This window comes from Muntiacus reevesi, chromosome 4, assembly GCF_963930625.1.
Source record: "Muntiacus reevesi chromosome 4, mMunRee1.1, whole genome shotgun sequence".
Taxonomy (NCBI): Eukaryota; Metazoa; Chordata; class Mammalia; order Artiodactyla; family Cervidae; genus Muntiacus; species Muntiacus reevesi.
The window spans coordinates 112,459,528-112,473,259 of record NC_089252.1 but is presented as its reverse complement, the minus strand read 5'-3'; the positions used below and the strand labels follow the sequence as shown (position 1 = coordinate 112,473,259).

At 46.3% G+C, this 13,732-nt stretch overlaps 1 protein-coding gene across 2 annotated transcripts in view; it reads left to right on the top strand.

Moving 5' to 3' along the window:
• Positions 1–13,732, top strand: part of ATP2B2 (ATPase plasma membrane Ca2+ transporting 2) — a 365,210-nt gene that overhangs the window by 157,686 nt on the left and 193,792 nt on the right. For both annotated transcript variants that reach the window (XM_065933889.1, XM_065933890.1), the window contains one exon: positions 6,269–6,363. The gene's annotated coding sequence lies outside the window, so the exon portion shown is untranslated. The remainder of the gene's footprint in view (positions 1–6,268; positions 6,364–13,732) is intronic.

The following is a 13,732-nucleotide window of genomic DNA, read 5'->3' as shown; positions in this document are numbered from 1 at the left end:
GGAAATGGAACTGAAAAAAATAAAAAAAAACTTGAAGAAACAGTGGCTGAAAACTTCCCAGATTTGGCAAACAACATGAATCTACAGATTTGTGAAGCTGAGCAAAACTCCAAAGAAAATGAACTCAATAAAATCCACACCAAGATACAAAACAGTTAAACTTCTGAAACTAAAAACAGAGCAAAAAAATCTTGAAAGCAGTGAGAGAGAAATGACACCTCTTCTGTAAGGGGGGAACAATTCAAATGACAGTGACTTTCTCATCAGAAGCCACGGGGGCCAGAAGGAAGTGACACAACAGTTTTCAGATGCTGAAAAGAAAGAGCTGTCAATTCAGAACCTGATATCCAGGGAAAATATTCTTCAAGAATGAAGGGGAAATCAAGACATTCTCACAATGAAGAAAAACAGAGAATTTGTTGCCAGCAGACCCACCCTAAAAGAATGCTAAAAGAAGGTTTCCAAACAGAAACAAAACAATAAAAAGTGAACCTTTGAATATCAGGAAAGAAAAAAGAATATGGTAAGCAAAAATGTGGGTAAACGCAATTGGCCCTTTCTTTCCCTTCTCGACTTTTCTAAATTATATTCGATGACCAAAACAAAAATTGTAATACTTTCTGATGTGGTTTTAAGTGTATGTAGAAAGAACAAATAGCAAGCAGAAGTTAAAATTGTACACTTAAACGTAGCACATCAATAATGATATGAAATGTCAACAGTTTAAGTACACCAATTAAAAGACAGATATTGACAAAGTGGTTTGAAAATCATGACCTGACTATATGCTATCTATAAGAAACTCACTTTAAATATAATGATACAGACAGGTTGGGGGGGTTTCCCAGGTGGTGCTAGTGCAAGATGCAAGAGTGCCAATGCAAGAGATGTGTGTTTGATCCCTGGGTCAGGAAGATCCTCTGGAGTAGGAAATGGAAACCTGCTCCAGTATTCCTGCCTGGAAAATTCCATGGACAGAGGATCCTGGCAGGCTGCAATCCATAGGGTCGCAAAGAGTCATACACAACTGAGCGCCGATGTGGACACATGCACACACACAAGCAGGTTGAAAGTAAAAGAATAAACAAAATATACATCATACCAACATGAATCAAATGAAAGTAGGAGTAGCTATATAAAAATCAGATACTGTAGACCTCAGAGCAAAGAAAATTACTAGAGTTGGGAAGGAATATTATATCATGATGAAGAGTCCAACCACCAAGAAGATATAACAATTCTGAATATAAATGCACGAAACAATGGAGCTGTAAAATAGGAGAAGAAAAAACGAATGGAACTGACTACAATTACAGCTGGAGACTTCAACACCTCTCTCTCAATAATGGACAGAGCAATTAGACAGAGTATCAGAGCAAGGATATAGAACTCAGCAACATCATCAACCAACAGGATCAAATCAACATTTATAGAACTCGTTATTTTCAAGTGTCCACAGAACATGCACCACAATACACCACATGCTGGGACATAAATCAGACCTCAGCAAAATTGGAATTTAAATCAAAAGGATGTGTTCTCCAACTGCAGTAAAATCAAGCTAGAAACCAGTAACAGAAAGAAAACAGAAAAATCTCCCAACTCCTTGGAAATTAAATAATGCACATCTTAATAATCCATGAGTCAATGATAAAGTATAATTTGAAAATTTTAAACTATTTTGAACTGAATTAAAATAAAAATATCACAGGAGACTTTACTGGCAGTCCAGTGGTTAAGACTCTGTGCATCCAATGCAGGGGGCACAGGTTTGATCCCTGGTCAGGGAATTAAGATCCCACATGCTGCGCAGCCAGACTTAATAAAAAAATAAAATTAAAGTATCACATGTCAAAATGTGTGTGACATACCTAAGTGGTGCTGAGAGGGAAATTTATAGTACTAGATGCATAGTCAGCAAAGAGAAAAGCCTCAAATCAATGATTTACATTCCCATATTGACAAGCTAGAAAAGGAAAAGCCAAATAAGCTCAAATCAAGCAGGATGAAGGAAATAATAGAGATAAGAGCAGAAATCAATAAAATTGAAAACAGAAAATGAATGGAGATAAATCAGTGAAACTGGAGAGTTGTACCTTTAAAATATCAACATTGGCAAAATTTTAGCAAGACTAACAGGCAAAAAAGAAAGGAAAAGAGAGAAATTACCAACATTGAAAATGAAATGTGACATCACTATAGACCCTGCAGATACACAACTGGAGGGTAAAGGAATACTATGAATAGCTCTATGCACAGGACTTTGACAACCTAAACGAGATGAACCAATTTCTCAAAAAATGAAAACTACTACAATTTACCCAATATGAAACATAATTTGAGTAGCACTATAATTATTGCGGAATTTGAATTTTTAAATTTTAAATATCTTACAAAGAAAACCACAGATCAGATAGTTTCACTGGACAATTTTACCAGATGCTTTAAAAATTAACACCAATTCTACACAGTGTCTTCCAGTAAGTAGCAGAGGAAGGAACACTTTCAATTCATTTTTTGAAGCTAGAATGACCCTGATATCAAAACCAGACAAAGAAAATATAACACACACACACACACAAGACTAGGGCCCAACATTCCTAATCAATGTAGATGTGAAAATCTTTAGTGAAACTTTAACAAATAAAGTTCAGTGATATATGAAAAGCAGTTATGCATCATGACCAAGTAGGGTTTATTCCAGGAATGCAAAGTTGGTTCAGCATTTATAAATCAATTAACTCCCTGCTATACCTCTGTGTTTAGAATTTAAGTTGCAAACAGTAACTGAATCCACTTTGCTAGCGTTCAGTATATCTGATATGTGTTAATGATTATCTAATGGCTTCCTAGGTATTAAGGGTGTCCCTTGTGGCTCAGCAGGATAAAGGATAAAGAATTCTTTATCAGTGGATAAAGAATCCACCTGCAATGCAGGAGACCTGGGTTCGATCCCTGGGTTGGGAAGATCCCCTGGAAAAGGGAAAGGCTACCCACTCTAATATTCCAGCCTGGAGAATTCCATGGACTGTATAGTCTGTGGGGTTGCAAAGAGTCGGACACGACTGAGTAACTTTCACCTTCACCACCTTCCTATGTATTAAAGTTTCATTTTGAATAATTTCCCAAAGGCATTTCCTGAATGATGTTTGCTTACTTCATACAAATGAGCTTGTTCTTGGGTTACAGCAAATATCAGTGACATGTTACTTTGCATCAGTTTATCAATGAGTTGTCACCTGTTAAATATACCTGAACTTTAACACATGGATTTTAAATATCTTAACAAAAATATGTAAAATAAAAGGATGTTTCTTTCAAAAATAAAAAATCAATTAACATAATCTACCATGCTAATGGTCTAAAGAAAAATCATGCAGTATGTCCACTAATGCAGGAAAAGCATTTGATAAAGTTCAACAGTCACTCATGGTATAATGCTCAGAAACATAGAAATAGAAGGGATTTTGCTCAACTTGATAAAGAACATCTGCAAAAACCTAAGCTAATATTATCTTAATGGTTAAAGACTGAATGACTGCTCCTAAAACAGAATAAGGCAAGGACGTCAGCTCTCACCACTTATATTCAAATAATGCTGTAAATTTTAGCCAATTCAGTAAGACAAGACAAGAAAAGGGCAGGTTGGACAGGAAGAAATAAATTGTCCCCATTTGCAGATAACTTCATTGTCTACATGAAAAACCCCAAAGAATCTATCAAAGGGAAAAAAAGAAAAACCTCCTGGAGCTAATGAGTGATTTCAGGAAAGTCACAGGGTACAAGATAAACATACAAAAATCTTTTGTATTTCTATATACTAGCAGGGAATATGGGTACACCATAATTAAAAATGCTATGCCATTTACAATCACTCAGAAGTGAAATAATTAGGTGTAAATTAAAAAAAACACATACAAGATTTATATGCTGAGAAAAAAAAAAAAAAGCTGATGAAAGAAATCAAAGAAGATCTAGGTAAACAAAGTGACATATGTGTTCATGGATTGGAAGCCTCACCACAGTAAAAATGTTAGTCTCTGCAATTCCTATTAAGATCCCAGCCAATTTTTATAGATGTAGTAAAGATTATTCTAAAACTTATATGGAACAGCAGAGAAGCTAGAATAGCTGAAACAGTTTTGAAAAAGAAGAATAAAGTAAGAAGAGTTAGTCTACCTGATTTCAAGATTTATTATATAGAAATCAAGACTTTGTGGTATCGACAGAGAGATGACATGTAGATCAATGGAGGGAATAAAAGATTGAGAAATAGACACATGCAAACAAGCCCAACTGATTTTTGACAAAGATACAAAAGCAATTCAATGGAGGCAAGATGATAACTTTCTCAACAAGTGATGCTGAAGCAAATGGACATCCATAGGCAAAAAAAAAAAGAAAGAAAAATCATATCTAAGTCTCATACCTTATACAAAATTAACTCAGAATGGATCATGGTCTTAAATATAAAATGTAAAACTTAAAACTTTTAGGGGAAAAATGTAAGAGGAAAATCTCCAGGATCTAGGACTAAATAATTATTAAACTTGACACCAAAGCATGATCCATAAAAGAAAAAAAGATAATTGGGACTTCACAAAATTGAAAGCTCATGATCTGCAAAAACAACAAAGAAACTTGTTAAGAAGATGAAGAAAAGCTCAGACTGGGAGAAAATATTTGCAAACCACAAAATCCAACAAAGTACTGATATCTAATAAGTATAAAAAAACTCTCCATATTCAACCACTAAAAAAATCCAATTAGAAAATGGATATAAGTCATGGAGAGACATTTCTATGAAGAGAATATACAGATGGAAAACAAGCACATGAGAAGATGTTCAACATCATTAGCCATCAAAGACAGGCAAATTAAAACCACAGTGAGATATTATTACACACCTATCAGAACAACTATAATAAAAAAATGATCACACCAACTGCTGATGAGAATGCAGAAAAAGTGGATCACTCATACATTGTAGATGAGAATGTAAAATGGTACAACCACCCTAAAAAAGAGTTTGGAAGTTTCTTTAAAAAAAAAAAAAAACCCAAAACCCTAAATATAGAACTACCCTATGATCCAATTGTCCTATTGAGCATTCATGCCAAATAAATGTAAACTTATGTTCACACAAAAACTCTGTACACAAAGGTTTATAGCGGCTTTACTCATATTAAACAAAAACTGGAAGTAACCCAGGTGTCCTTTAATGGTTGATTAAGCTACGTGTGGTCCCCCCACATCATGGAGTGGTACGCACCTAAAAAGCATTGAGCCATCTACACACACAACAACCTGATGAATCTCCACAGAATTGCACTGTGTTTAAAAAGCCATCCCAGAAGGTCACATGTAGCACGATTCCGTTCATAGACATCGTTGAAGAAGCAACATTATACAGATTCATGACTGCCAGGAGTTAAGGGTGCAGGGGGCTTGCCTGGCGGCTCGGTGCTGAGGCTGAAGCTCCAACACTCTGACCACCTGGTGTTAAGAGCTGATTCTTTGGCAAAGACCCTGATGCTGGGAAAGACTAAAGGCAAAAGAAGGGGACGACAGAGGATGAGATAGTTAGACAGTATCACCTACTCAGTGGACCCAGAACTGCAGTCCACAGGGTCGCAAAAAGTCGGATACGACTCAGCAACTGACCAAGAACAACAAGGGATGCAGGTGGGTGGGGGTGGCTTCAATGGGGCGGCCCAAGGAAACGTATGATGACAGAACAGTTCTGTTTCTTGCTTGTGACTGTGCTTGCATAACACTACACATGTGCTAGGACTGCTCACACACATCGCCCATGTACACGAATACACATAAAAATAGGCATTATTATCTCTGTCCTGCAGATGGGGAAACAGAGCCTTGGAAAGGTCCAGCCACCAGCCCCAGGGCCTCTGGCCTTCTCCTGAGCACAGGCCTATGACCACTCTGCCTCACTTCCTCTGCCCTCGCAGGCCACACCAGCCATCAGACAGAGGACAGGGAGACCTCACCCTAACACTCTCCTGGCGGGTAGACTGGTTCCCCTGAGATGGGGCCTGGGAGGGGGTGAAGCCCACCCAAGCAAGTCTTGATAGAGAAGGCAGGGGCGGAGTCCTCCTGCTTCTCTCCCATCCCCACCCCGCTGACCCTGGCGCTAGCCCAGTGCCAACACATAGGGACATGCCCCCCACTGTTCCCTTCCCAGCTCCTTCCTGACTTGAGTCCCCGTGGGGTCACCCGCCCCTAACCGATGCCTTCTCCTCTTTTCCAGAGCTGAACTTCGTCACCCAGCCCCCAGAGGCGGCAAGACATGGGCCCCATTTTCCAAACCCTGATGCCTTTCATTTAACCAGAAGACGTGGAGGGGTGAGTTGGAGGCTGGGGTGTGGGGGAGCTGGAGGTGGGGGAGACCTGGGAGGACAGCATGCATGCGGGGGTGCCGATGGCGGGTCCGCCGGGCAGGAGGGCAGTGGTTGACAGCAGCCGCCTTCCCTCTGCCGCTCTGGTGGGGACGCGTGAATTATTTATGCACCACGGTGCAGGTGTGGGAAACTCCCCCTCACGTCTTTGTGTTTGAACGGAGAGCGGAGTGACAAGGCATCATGGAAGGAAGGCAGCATCCCTGCAATTAGTGAACTGAGCCTCAGGTCAGTGAAATGGGGCGGCAGCAGCGTCTCTCTCTTGTCAAGGTCAAGCAGAGATGATCCATGTGAAGTGCTTAGCAGAGTAGCTGGAAGATAGTAGGGGCTCAGTTGAATAAATAGATGCCTAGTTGTCTAGTGCATGTTAGTTAAATGAGGCAGTTAGCTGTCTCTCCAGGGTCACAATGCCATGCAGCCTTCCAGAACCAGCCCCTGTGGGAGCTCTGTGAGGCTTCTCTGGCTCCTAGCTGGGATTAACCACATCTTCTGTTCTCCAAATTCCTTTCTTTGGGCTTCTGTTAATGCCTTGCTCAACCAGCCTTGCATTGTATACCTGTGGACCTCAAAGTCCTTGCCTGCTCCCCGAGACCCACAGCTGTCAGGGACCAGAGGTCACGCTGCTCATCTTCGAGCATCAGACCCAACTTACTTTCCAAAAGAACAGCCTCTGAGCCAGAGCTCAAGTCAGCATCTACTCTGACCTCAGAAGGTGTCATCGGCCCCTTTTCACAGGTGAGAACACGGAGACCCAGAGAGAAGTAACTACCAGCCAGGAGTTGGGAGATCCAGGGTGCAACTCAGAGATTCTGAGCTCACTTCCTACTTACCCCGCCCTGCCTGCACCAAGGAAGATGAGGGAGTCCAGACCCGAACAGGGGGAGGAGTAGACAGGCAGACGGGCCACGTGCCTCTGTCCTCAGCCCTTGGAGATCACCCAGATCTCTCGCCTCACTGAAGTTCTGTTTCTTGCTCAAGCACTTTGGAACCAACCAGATTGTTTCCAAACACATTACATAATCGTGCACATATTTATTTAATGCCATCTCTTGAATATTAAACAATCAATAATGCGGAAGAGAAACATGGGTGTTTAAACCCGGCAGCTTTTGACAGGCGTGGGTGCAGAAGGAGGTTGAGGAGAGCCATCTATGAGCCATCCACAGGAACAGGAGGTGACACCCACCCCTCCTCCTCTTCCCGAGATGGGCTGAAAAGCTTCCAAGGCTCACAAGGTTGGCAAAGATTTAGTGTTTTCACCACTGGGGCTCAATCTCCTTTATTATATAATCCCAAAGATGCATGAGCTCTTCATTGGAAAAGACCCTGATGTGGGATAAAGACCTAGGAAAGACTGAGGGCAAGAGGAGAACGGGATGACAGATGAGATGGTTGGATGGCGTCACGACTGAATGGACATGGGTTTGAGCAAATTATGGGGGATGGTGAAGGACAGGGAAACCTGGCGTGCTGCAATCCATGGGGTCGCAGAGTTGGACACAGCTTAGCGACCCAACAACAACAGCAAAGGATGCTTGGGGGCAGGGCTTGCTCAACTGCCTCTTGACCTGTTTATGAGTGTTTGCTGAGCATCTTCTGTGTGCAGTCTCTGTTATGCTCTGATTCACCTTGGGGAACCCTTGAGAATGAAACACAGGAGACCCGCTCCTCATACAGTTGAGCAAACAAATACAAAAGATGGCTTCTGGACATGGCCAGCACTGAATAAAGCAAAGCAGAGCAGCAGGGTGGGAATGGTGGGCAGCCCCTAAGGAGGGGACTTCTGACCGGAGGTCCCTGTGGTGGAAGCAGCCAGCCATGCAGAGGTCTGGGGCAAGGCATGGGGGTGGCAAGGGGAGCAGGTTTGGGGAGAGTGTCCTGAGCAGAGGGGGGTGGGGGCAAGGGGCAAGTGGCCCTGATGGAGCTAAGGAAGAATGAGGAAGGCAGTGGGCTGGGGAGGGGTGAGTGAGGCCCCCAAGTAGGCTATGCAGGCAGGGGGATACCTCCTCAACAGGGCTCTTGAGGCCAGGCCCAGAGGACCCCCAAGAGGAGTCTGAATTTCAGTCCACACGCAGCGGCTAAGCTGTTGGAGGGCTCTAGCAATCTGATGAGTTTTAGGGAAACACTCCTCTGCAGCTAGGAGAGGACTGGGGGGTGGTGGCATGCGGGAAAGGGCTGGGTCAAAGTTCTAGGTCTGGAGTGCCGGGGGTGGGCAGAGAGAATCCAAGGAGGGGCTGAGGGGGGTCCCAAGTGCTAGTGGATTTGTCCAAGGTGACAGTGCGTTCCTCCCAGGGCAGCTGTGGAGGGCCTGGCCCGACCCGGCAGAAGTCACGGGAACTCAGATATCGATGATAATAATAGTACCTAGGATTCACTGGGCACTTGCGGTGAGCCAGGCATTGGTCTGAGCCTCTTATCCTCACCACCAGCCTGTTATATATGTATGTTCATTATCTCCATTTCACAGAAGAGGGAGGGGACCAAGGCACAGAGCAGTTAAGTGAAATGTTCAGGGTCACTTGACGAATTAATAGCAAAGCTAGGATTTGAACCCTATCCATCTGACTCCATACATATGGTCCTCCATCCATGGTGGCTGAGTGAAGTGATAATAGTAGCAATGCTAACAATGATGAGAGCAGTTGCTTAATACAGTGCTAGTTACATGCCAGGCCCTATTCTAAATGCTTTAACAAATGCTAACTGGGGACTTCCCTAGTGGTCCAGTGGTTAAGATCTCGCCTTCCAGTGTAGGAGGTGGGAGTTTGATCCCTCGTTGGGGAACTAAGATCACATATACCTTGAGGTCAAAAAACCAAAGCCTAAAACAGAAACAAGGTAGCAACAAACTCAGTAAAGACTTTTAAAGTGATCCTCATTAAAAAAAAATCTAATCATTTAGTCGTCACAACAGCCTATAAGGCAGGCACGACCTTTATCCCCATTTTACAGAAGAAGAAACTGAAGTGCAGAGCTTTCCCTAGTCAAGATTTGAACCCAGGAGTTCTAGCTCCAGAGTCCAGGTTTTAGCAAAATGCAGTGTAAGTTGGGGGGACGTCGACCACCTACAGTCCAACCTTGGCTCCGTCTGCATTTCCAAGTCTGGGGCCAAGCCTTGGCTGGGCCAGAGTCCCAGCCATGTTGGGTAGTGAGGCAGGCACTCCAGGAGACGTGGGAAGCCACAAGGGACTGTACTGTCCCCCCCAGAGCCTGCTGACTCTTCAGTGGCCAAAGCAGAGGGCTTCCCAGAGCCTGACCCACCTGCAGAAGCAGAGACGAGCCGGCACGGGCAGCCTCAACTCCTTGACATCATTGTGGAGACATCCCACCACCCTCTCTGCTGACAAGAGCATGCAGAGAGAAGTGAACCAAGAGGGAGGGGTTCATCAAGTCAGATCACACCCATGAGAAAAGTCTCCCCCAAGTCTGTTCAGGAACAACCCCCAAAAAAGTCCCAGTGGAGCCTCTCCTAAGCAAAAACTACAGGCATCCTTCTCTATAAATGAATCCAACTGGTGGACTTTCCACACCAGAGCCACATCTTAGGCCATAGGAACTAACACTAGTTTACAAAGCGAGTCGGCCCTTCTACAGAGGTGGATGGTAGTTCCTATCTGAGGGGCAGTGCTGACGCCAGGGGACAATGCGTGCAGAAGTGCCGTGTGATACGTGAACACTCGTGCACGAGAGGGCTTTAACAGTACTCAAAATGTTTCTGTAAGTCTTTTGCCTCGCTTTTGTTGTTAGGTTGTTTGTCTTATTGATTGAACTTCCCAGGTGGCTCAGTGGTGAAGACTCCACCTGCAATGCAGGAGATGTGGGCTCAATCCCTGGGTCAGGAAGATTCCCTGGAGAAGGAAGCGGCAACCCACTCCAGTATTCTTGCCTGGAAAACCCCATGGACAGAGGGGCCTGACAGGCTACAGTCCATGGGGTCGCAGAGAGTTGGACACGACTTAGCAACTAAACACCAGAATTGTCTTGAGTTCTTTATAGTATATGTTTTCTACGAATGCATCCTTTGTTATCTGAAAAGTGAAAGCATTAGTCTCTTAGTCGAGTCCAACTCTTTGTGACCCCATAGACTATAGCCCGCCAGGCTCCTCTGTCCATGGAATTCCCCAGGCCAGAATGCTGGAGTGGATAGCCATTCCTCTCTCCAGGGATTTTCCTGACCCAGAGATTGAACCTGGGTCTCCTGTATTGTAGACAGATTCTTTACTTTCTAAGCCACCTCTTTATAGTATATGTTGTCTATGAATATATCCCTTGTTGTCCACATGTTTGCAAGTATTTTCTCCTAGTTCGTGACTTGTCTTCCCCTGGCCAGGCAGTCCGAGAGTCTGGAATGCCAGGGATGGAGCAAAGAGGTTGGAGCCGCACACCCCACATCCCGAGGTCGCTCAGCACAGGTTCTGTCTGGGGAGGCGGGCGCAGCAGGAACTGCCAGTCTGCACAGTTCTTCTGGTGGTTTCAGGTCCCAGTGGTGCAGTCCTGAGCAAGGTGTTTGAATTTCTGCCACCTCAGTTTTATGTCTTTAAAATGGGAGTAAGAAGCCCTCCGTCTTGAGGCTGTTGAAAGAGTTGGGTGGGAGAGGACATTTCAGGGCGTGGAGTGTCACCAGCTGCTCACGGGGTCTCTGGTCCTGGGACCCCAGTGGGAACAAGGGGTCGAGGGCGCCCTTCCCCAGGTTCCGTGGGAGAACTAAGAAGGGACCCGCCTTCCCTTCACTAGGAAAGAAGAATAAAACTCGTAACATCTCACTACTAGAAGGAACCAAAAAAACTCCTCAACAACCCCACCCAGGGACTGGTACCTTTTAAAAATGTCTTGCTGGTTACATCCAGGGACAGGGACCTCACTGCCTGTTCTGTGGCCACGAGCAGAGATGACCCCCAGTTCATGCAGCTCGTTCTCAAGCATTTTATGCATAAATAAACCCAGCGCTCCTCACTCAGGGCATCTTGGCTCTTACTTTACACACAGTTTTAACCACACGAGTTATGTGGTTTCTTAAGCTTGAGAATGGAAGACCCTGCTCACATTTCACCTCTCCTGGAACCATCCGCCACGGAAATCAATCACTCTCCTCTGTCTCTGCAGCTCTTCAGCTATGCCTCTTCTATGGTAGAAGGTATCCTGTTGTGTTTTATTTGGTTGTTCAGTTAGAGCTCTCTCACTAGACTGTAAAGTCTCCAAGACTGGGGGGCAGTGGAAAGAGCTTGCTTGGGCCTGAGAGTCAAATAGGTCTGACTTTCATGCCTTATTCCCTGCTGGCTGTGTGACCCGGAGGAAGTGATCCAACCTCTCTGAGCACATGGATCACGTCAGAGTCTTCATGATCCTCCTGCCTGTATGTGCGTGCATACTGAGTCACTCAGTCATGTCCGACTCTCTGCGACCCCGTGGACTGTAGCCCGCCAGGCTCCTCTGTCCATGAGATATCCCAGGCAAGAATACTGGAGTGGATTGCATTTCCTTCTTCAGGGGATCTTCCCAACCAGGGATCGAACCCAGGTCTCCTGAATTGCAGGCGGATTCTTTACCGCTGAGCCACCAGGGAAGCCCCTCCCTGAGCAGAGCCCACTTCTGCTTATCTCTGCATCCCTAGTCCCTGACCCACAGTGGTGCTGAGCCCTTGTGGGACAGAGGAAGTGCCAGACGGCCGTGAGTGCAGCAAGTTATTAGGTTGCAGGGGAGGAGTTTGCTGCTAGAAGTGTGCAGTGCTGAAGCCAAGAGACAAAACAGGAAAATAAGATTCAAGGAGCGGACACGGGCAGCGGTCCAGGGCTCCTTAGCGAAGGGGCAGCAGAGGGAAGCACAGTCACACCACCACCTGGGAGCCAGCCTGCGGGAACTGCCAGCCCCGCGGTCCCCGCGCCGGGGAGTGCTCATCTAGGGCTTAACCTGTGTTTTAAAAAGCAAAAACCTGGGAAGGAAAGGAAGTCGCTGGGTTGACTAAATAATATGTTTGCCACATAGACGTTCTACTGTTTGTCAAATAGGAGCCGCTGCGATCAGCAAAATATCAATTCATGTAAAAAAGAGGAAAACAGAGTCAAAGGCGAGTTCCTTACACCTGAAATGTTTAAAATAAAAGAGACTGTCAGCACGAGAAGGGGAGGACATCAGGAGCTGGGTAGGCACTCGAGTGGAAGTGCTCCTTCTCCGGAGACGCTGGTGAAAGTCTGGCTCTCTGCCCGACAGGAAAGACCCGTGTTTTCTTCCTGCTCTGTGTCAAGAGACAGAAAGGAATCGGGCACATTATAAGGGGACAAGCAAGGAGTATCGTGGGGACATGAGACAGGATGGGGGGGGGGTGTCATCTTTTTTTCCCTTTAATCAAGAAAGGCTTCCTGGAGGAGGCAAGATCCGGGCTGTTTGGTCCAGGCCCTCCCCACCACCTCAGCCTGGCCTCTCCCCAGCGCTCACACTCAGGCGGCCGCTTCACTGGCAGCCCCTGTGCTCAGGGTCCGGCCAGATGCACAGATGGTGGCCGCCCTTTCCGCACGATCCCAGGGCCACTCGACACCAGCCGGTCGTACAGGGAGCCCTCAGAACAAAAGGACTTCCAGGTAACAGGACTGGAGCCAGCGCGCCGCTGATAGGATCAGAAGCCTCAAGCGAAAGGTGGCCCAGGAGGAAGCCGGGGCCGCAGAGAAGCGCCCACCACCCGCGCTGCTTTTGGCACAGGCGCTGGGGAGGCCAGCCGTGCTCCCCTGCCCCTCCTCACCCTGGCCTGCTCCCCGCTGGTCCCGAGACCAGAAAGGGAGGTGTCAGCCCTGCTGGCAGCTGGACTGGCCACCTCATAGGGTGTAGCCACGGGCTGGAGGCTTCTGCAGTGAGGGCCGTCCACACTGAAGCCAAGAGGTCAGGGTGGGGGTTTGTGTCTGCGTCCTGGTATGCAGGGGGGCCCCTAGAGGGTTCTCCACCATCTCCAGCCCAGGTGTGGGTGGGTGGTTCACCAGCACTGCCCACAGTCCTGCACTGGCTGGGCCGCTCAAGGGTCTGGGCCCCCAGGGTCAGGGAGCATTGAGATGGAGGCGACTCAGTGTGGAGGAGGGACCTCGAGCCTGTGAGTCCTGGGCTGGGAGGGAGGCTGGAGGGTAGGCACGCCCTTTGGAAGTTGATGAGGAGCCCAGAGGGGTCAGTCTCGGGCCTCACTCAGCTCTCTGGGCACCTTTCCTACAGAAAACAGCTGACTCGAGGGACAGCGTGAGAGATAGCCCAGGTTCAAATCCAGGTCCCTATGAGACTGTGCGTGTTTACTAGCGCCTCAGTTTCCCACCCTGTAAAATGGGGATGTGATAGCAGGA